This window comes from Pristiophorus japonicus, unplaced genomic scaffold (assembly GCF_044704955.1).
Source record: "Pristiophorus japonicus isolate sPriJap1 unplaced genomic scaffold, sPriJap1.hap1 HAP1_SCAFFOLD_988, whole genome shotgun sequence".
Lineage (NCBI taxonomy): Eukaryota > Metazoa > Chordata > Chondrichthyes > Pristiophoridae > Pristiophorus > Pristiophorus japonicus.
Genome location: NW_027254917.1, coordinates 120,928 through 127,158, shown reverse-complemented (window position 1 = coordinate 127,158; position 6,231 = coordinate 120,928). Strand labels below are relative to the sequence as shown.

Below are 6,231 nucleotides of genomic sequence, written 5' to 3'. Positions count from 1 at the left end.
GGTCGTGATGGAAAAGAGAGAGAGAGATTTGGAAGGGTGTGAGGGGAGCCTGTTGTTCCAGGGTGGAGAGAGTGTGGAAGGGGAAAGAGACGGGGAAGGAGTGGGACAGAGAGGGAGAAGGGGAAACAGGGAGGAAGAGAGAGGGGTGAGAGTGGAAGGGGACAATCTGAAATGAAAGGGAAAAGTGAGAGAGAATGTGGAGGAAGGAGGGAGAAGGCAGAGATGGTGAATTTAAATACTGAGCTAATTTAGAGTAGGCCCCAGTGAGAGTTGAACTCACGACCCCCTGGTCTATAAAACCAGTGCTCTCACCCTTGAGCTATGGAGCCACCTGGTTTATGATAGACAGGGGAAGGGAAAAGAGAGTGGAAGGAGTGAGAAAGTGGGGGCGAGAGAGGGAGGGGAAGGGAAGAGAGAGAGAGAGGGAAAGGGGAGAGAGAGTGGAAGGAGTGAGAGAGAGGTGGAAGGGGAGAGAGGGGGAGGGGAAGGGGAGAGAGAGAGAGGGAGGGGAAAGAGAAGTTAAGAGGAGAGAGAGGGAAGGAGTGAGAAAGTCGAGAGTGGAAGGGGAATGTGAAGAAAGGGGTAGGGGAGAGAGGGAGAGGGGGATGAAGAGAGGGTGAGAGAGGGCAATGAGTGAGAGATGGGGAAAGCGAGATCGTGGGAAAAAGATACAGACCAGGTTATGATGGGGAAGGGAGACTGGTTGTTCCAGAGTCAGTCTCAGAGCTGTAATATTTATAATTCAACTGTTGTAAATTGAAATACTGGGCTAATTTTAAATAGCTCCAAGAGAGATTTGAACCCACAACCCTTGGTTTGCTAGACCAGTGCTCTAACCCCTAAGCTATGGAGCTACCTGCTTTAAAAATGATAGGGTAAGGAGCAGGAAAGAGAGGGGAAGGGGAGAGCAAGGAGAAGGGGAGAGAGGGGGGAAGGGGAGACAGGGAGAGGAAGAGGAGGGAGAGAGGGGAAGGAGTAGGAAAGAGGGAAGAGAGAGGGAAAGGGAAAGAGAGGGAGGGGAAGAAGAGAGAGAAGGGGAGAATCTCAAAGGAAAGGGAAAGGAGAGACAGACAGGAGGGCACCTGCTCTGGGAAAGACAGGGGAAGGAGCTGGGGAGAGAGAGAGTGGAAGGGGTGAGAGAGGCAGGAGAGAGAGAGAAGGGGAGACAGAGGCAGGGAAGGGAAAGATGGGGAGAGTGAGTGGAAGGAGAGGAAGGAGTGAGAGAAGAGCGAGGGAGAAGGATAGAGAGTGAGGGGGAAGGAAAGAGGGTGGGGTGAGGGAGGGGAAAGATGAGAGAGGGGAATGAATGAGAGACGGGGAGAAAAAGATGTAGAATGGGGAAGGGAGAGATAGATTTGGAAGGGGAGATTGAGTGCAAGAGAAATTGGCCTGTTGATCCAGAGTCAGTCACAGAGCTGTTTCATATTTATAATTCAACCCCTTGTTAACTAACAGCAAATTTAAATACTGAACTAATTTTGAGTATGCCTTGTGAGATTTGAACCCATAATTCCTGGTTTCAGAGACCAGTGCTCTAACCCCTGAGCTATGGAACCAACTGTAGAGAGAGAAGGGGAGAGAGGAGAGAGGGGAAGGAGAGAATGAGACAGGGAAAGGAGAGAGAGGGGAAGGGGAAAGAGAGGGTGAAGGAGTGAGATCGAGCGGGGAAGGGGAGAGAGAGGAAGAATCTGAAAAGAAAGGGAGAAGAGAGAGAGAGGAGGGAGAAGAGAAAGAGAGGAGGGAGGGGAGAGAGTGTGAGAGAGGGGAATGAGTGAGAGATGGAAAAAGATGTAGAACTGGTCGTGATGGGGAAGGGCGAGAGAGATTTGGAAGGGGAGAGAGAGTGTAAGAGAGACAAGAAGAGCCTTTTATTCCAGGGTCGGTCTCGGGGCTGTTTAATATTTATAATTAAACCCCTTGTTAATTGACAGTGAATTTAAATACTGAGATAATTTTAAACAGGCCCCAGTAAGATTTGAACTCACAACCCCTGGTTTACAACACCAATACTCGAACCCCTGAGCAACGGAGCCAAGTATACTAGCAAAGATACGGGAAGGAGCAGGAAAGAGAGGGGAAGGGAAGAGAGAGTGGAAGGAGTGAGAGAGAGGGGAAAGGGAGAGAGGGGGAAGGGGAGAGAGAGAGAGGGAAGGGGAGAGAGATTGGAAGGAGTGAGAGTGAGAGAGGGGAAGGGGAGAGAGAGAGAGGGAAGGGGAGAGAGATTGGAAGGAGTGAGAGAGAGAGAGAGAGAGAGGGGAAGGGGAGAGAGAGAGGGAAGGGGAGAGAGAGTGGAAGGGGAGAGAGAGAGAGGGAAGGGGAGAGTGATTGGAAGGAGTGAGAGAGAGGGGAAGGGAAGAGAGAGTGGAAGGGGTGAGAGAGAGAGGAAGGGGAGAGAGAGAGAGGGAAGGGGAGAGGGGGAAGGAGTGAGGGGGAAGGGGAGAGAGAGAGAGAGGGAAGGGGAGAGAGATTGGAAGGAGTGAGAGTGAGAGAGGGGAAGGGGAGAGAGAGAGAGGGAAGGGGAGAGAGAGTGGAAGGAGTGAGAGAGAGAGAGGGGAAGGGGAGAGAGAGAGAGGGAAGGGGAGAGAGATTGGAAGGAGTGAGAGAGAGAGAGGGGAAGGGGAAAGAGAGTGGGAAGGGGAGAGAGAGTGGAAGGAGTGAGAGAAAGGGGAAGGGGAGAGAGAGAGGGAAGGGGAGAGAGAGTGGAAGGAGTGAGAGAGAGGGGAATGGGAGACATGGAGGAAGAGAGTGGAAGGGAGGGAGAGAGAGGAGGGAAGGGAAGAGAGAGGGGGAAGAGAGAGAGATGTTATGATTTGAATAGATACTGCAAGCTCAAAGTAAGGTGTGACTAGTCCTTTATTGCAGATCTCAGAATGCCTCTCCAGCCTGTGAGGCCTCCTTATATACAGGTGCTCCCAAGGGATTGAGACTCCAGGGGATGAGCCCTCTGCTGGTTAGACATGGTATTTACAGGTTTATATACATAACAATGGGGAAGGCAGAGAGAGATCTGGAAGGGGAGAGAGTGTGTAAGAGAGAAGAGGAGAGGGGGAAGGGTGTGAGGGGAGCCTGTTATTCCAGGGTCGGTCTCAGAGCTGTTTAATATTTATAATTAAAGCCCTTGTTAATTGACGGTGAATTTAAATACTGAGCTAATTTTGAGTAGGTCCCAGTAAGATTTAAACTCACGACTCCTGGTTTACAAGACCAGTGCTCTAACCCCTGAAACATAGAAACATAGAAAATAGGTGCAGGAGTAGGCCATTCGGCCCTTCGAGCCTGCACCACCATTCAATGAGTTCATGGCTGGTCATTCACCTCAGTTCCCCTTTCCTGCTTTCTCTCCATACCCCTTGATCCCTTTCGCCGTAAGGGCCATATCTTACTCCCTCTTGAATATATCCAATGAACTGGCATCAACAACTCTCTGCGGCAGGGAATTCCACAGGTTAACAACTCTCTGAGTGAAGAAGTTTCTCCTCATCTCAGTCCTAAATGGCTTACCCCTTATCCTTAGACTGTGTTCCCTGGTTCTAGACTTCCCCAACATCAGGAACATTCTTCCTGCATCTAACCTGTCCTGTCCCGTCAGAATTTTATATGTTTCTATGAGATCCCCTCTCATTCTTCTAAACTCCAGTGAATACAGGCCCAGTTGATCCAGTCTCTCCTCAAATGTCAGTCCTGCCATCCCGGGAATCAGTCTGGTGAACCTTCGCTGCACTCCCTCAATAGCAAGAACGTCCTTCCTCAGGTTAGGAGACCAAAACTGAGCTATGGAGCCACCTGCTCTGGGAAAGACAGGGGAAGGAGCAGGAAAGAGAGGGGAAGGGAAAAGAGAGAGTGGAATGGGAGAGAGAGGCAAAGTGAGAGGGAGGGGTCGGGGGAGAATCTGAAAAGTGGGAAAGAATAGAAGGAAGGAGAGACTGGTATTTAAATACTAAACTAATTTTGAGAAAGTTCCACTGAGATTTGAACTCACAACCTTGGTTTACAAGACCAGTACTCTAACCCTTGAGCTATGGAGTCACCTGCTCTAGCAAAACAGGGGAAGGAGCAGGAAAGAGAGGGGAAGGGAAAAGAGAAAGTGGAAGGAGTGAGAGAGAGGGGGAAGGAGTGAGAGAGAGGGGAAGGGGAAAGAGAGAGGGGAAGGGGAGAGAGAGGGAGGGGAGAGAGATGGGAAGGCGAGAGAGGGAGGAGACAGGGGAGAGAGAAAGGAAGGGGAGAGAGAGGGAGAATGGGGAGAATCTGAAAAGAAAGGGAAAAGTGAGAGAGAGGAGAGAGGGAGGGAAGATAGGGGAAGGGAAGAGGGAGAGTGAAAAGGCAGAGGGGGCAGGGGAGAGAGGGGGAGGGGAGAGAGAGGGTAGATAGAGGAGGAAGGAGAGAGATGGGGAAGGGGTGGGGAGAGAATGAAAGTAGAGAGGGGAAGGGGAGAGAGGAGAGAGAGGGGAAGGAGAGACAGGGGAAGGAGAGAATGAGACAGGGGAAGGAGAGAGAGGGGTAGGGGAAAGAGAGAGTGAAGGAGTGAGACCAAGCGGGGAAGGGGAGAGAGAGGGAGAATCTGAAAAGAAAGGGAGAAGATAGAGAGAGAGAGGAGGGAGGGAAGAGAGGGGATGGGGAGAGGGGAATGTGTGAGAGACTGGGAAAATGAGATAGTGGGAAAGGGAGAGAGGGGTAAAAAGATGTAGAACGGGTCGTGATGGGGAAGGGAGAGAGAGTGTAAGAGAAGAGGGGGAAGGGTGTGAGGGGAACCTATTGTTCCAGGGTTGTTGAATATTTATAATTGAACCCCATGTTAATTGAGGTGAATTTAAATACAGAGCTAATTTTGAGTAGGCCCCAGTGAACTTTGAACTCACGACACCTGGTTTATAAGACCAGTGCTCTAACCCCTGAGCTTTGGAGCCAAGTGTGCTGGTAAAGACAGGAGAAGGAGCAGGAAAGAGAGGGGAAGGGAAAAGTGAGAGTGGAAGGAGTGAGAAAGAGGGGGAAGGGGAGAGAGTGAGGAAAAGGGTGCTATGGGAAAGAGAGCGAGGGAACGGACAGGGAGAAAGTTTGGAAGGGGGGACGGAGAGAGAGAGAGGCATACAAACGAGTGAGAGGTGAGGGGGAAAGGGAAAGTGAAAGAGAGAGGGGTCGGGGGAGAATCTGAAAAGTGGGAAAGAATAGTATTTAAATACTGAACTAATTTTGCATAGGCCCCAGTGAGATTTGAACTCACGGCCCCTGGTTTACAAGACCAGTGCTCTAACCCCTGAGCTATGGAGCCACCTGCTCTTGGAAGGACAGTGGAAGGGAAAAGAGAGAGTGGAAGGAGTGAGAGAGGAGAGAGAGGGGCGGCGGGTGGGGGGTGCGTGGGGGAGGGGAGAGAGAGGCGGGGGAAAGAGAAGTTAAGGGGAGAGAGAGGGAAGGAGTGAGAAAGTCGAGAGTGGAAAGGGAGAGAGAGAGGGAAAGTGGAGAAAGGGGAAGGGGAGAGAGGGTGGAGAGAGAGGGTAGGGGAGAGAGGGAGAGGGGGGATGAAGAGAGGGTGAGGGGAGAGTGTGAGAGAGGGCAATGAGTGAGAGACGGGGAAAGCGAGATAGTGGGAAAAAGATGCAGAACGGGTCGTGATGGGGAAGGGAGAGAGAGATTTGGAAGGGGAGCTTGTTGTTCCAGAGTCGGTCTCGGAGCTGTAATATTTATAATTCAACACTTGTTAATTGAAACACTGGGCTAATTTTAAATAGCTCCAAGTGAGATTTGAACGCTCGACTTTTGGTTAAATAATTGACAGGACCAGTACTCTAACCCCTGAGCTATGGGGCCACCTGTTTTAGGACAAACAGGGGAAGGAGCAGGAAAGGGAAAAGAGAGAGTGGAAGGAGGAAGAGAGAGGGGGAAGGGGAGACAGTGGGGAAGAGAGAGGGGAAGGGGAGAGGGAGAGGGAGAGGGAGAGGGGAGGGGAGAGAGAAAGGGGTGTGGGGAAAGAGAGGGAGGGAATGGAGATTGAGAGTGTGGAAGGGGAGGAGAGAGAGGGGAAGGAGTGGGAGAGAGGGGAAGGAGTGAGAGAGAGAGAGAGAGGAGAAGGGGAGACTGGGAGGAGGAAACTGGGACAGTGGAGAGAGAGTGGAAAGGAGTGAGAGAGAGGTGGGAGGGGAAAGGGAGGGGGATAATAAATAGGAGCAGGAGTAGGCCATACGGCCCCTCGAGTCTGCTCCGCCATTTAATACGATCATGGCTGATCCGATCATGGAC

At 51.3% G+C, this 6,231-nt stretch overlaps 2 non-coding genes across 2 annotated transcripts; both read right to left on the bottom strand.

Annotated features, from left to right (window-relative positions):
• Window positions 1-255: 255 nt before the first annotated feature.
• Window positions 256-329, bottom strand: trnai-uau (transfer RNA isoleucine (anticodon UAU)). The gene has a single exon. It is a non-coding gene; the product is annotated as a tRNA-Ile (tRNA).
• Window positions 330-5,193: 4,864 nt separating this feature from the next.
• Window positions 5,194-5,266, bottom strand: trnat-ugu (transfer RNA threonine (anticodon UGU)). Its single transcript has one exon. It is a non-coding gene; the product is annotated as a tRNA-Thr (tRNA).
• Between the last annotated feature and the right edge of the window lie 965 nt (window positions 5,267-6,231).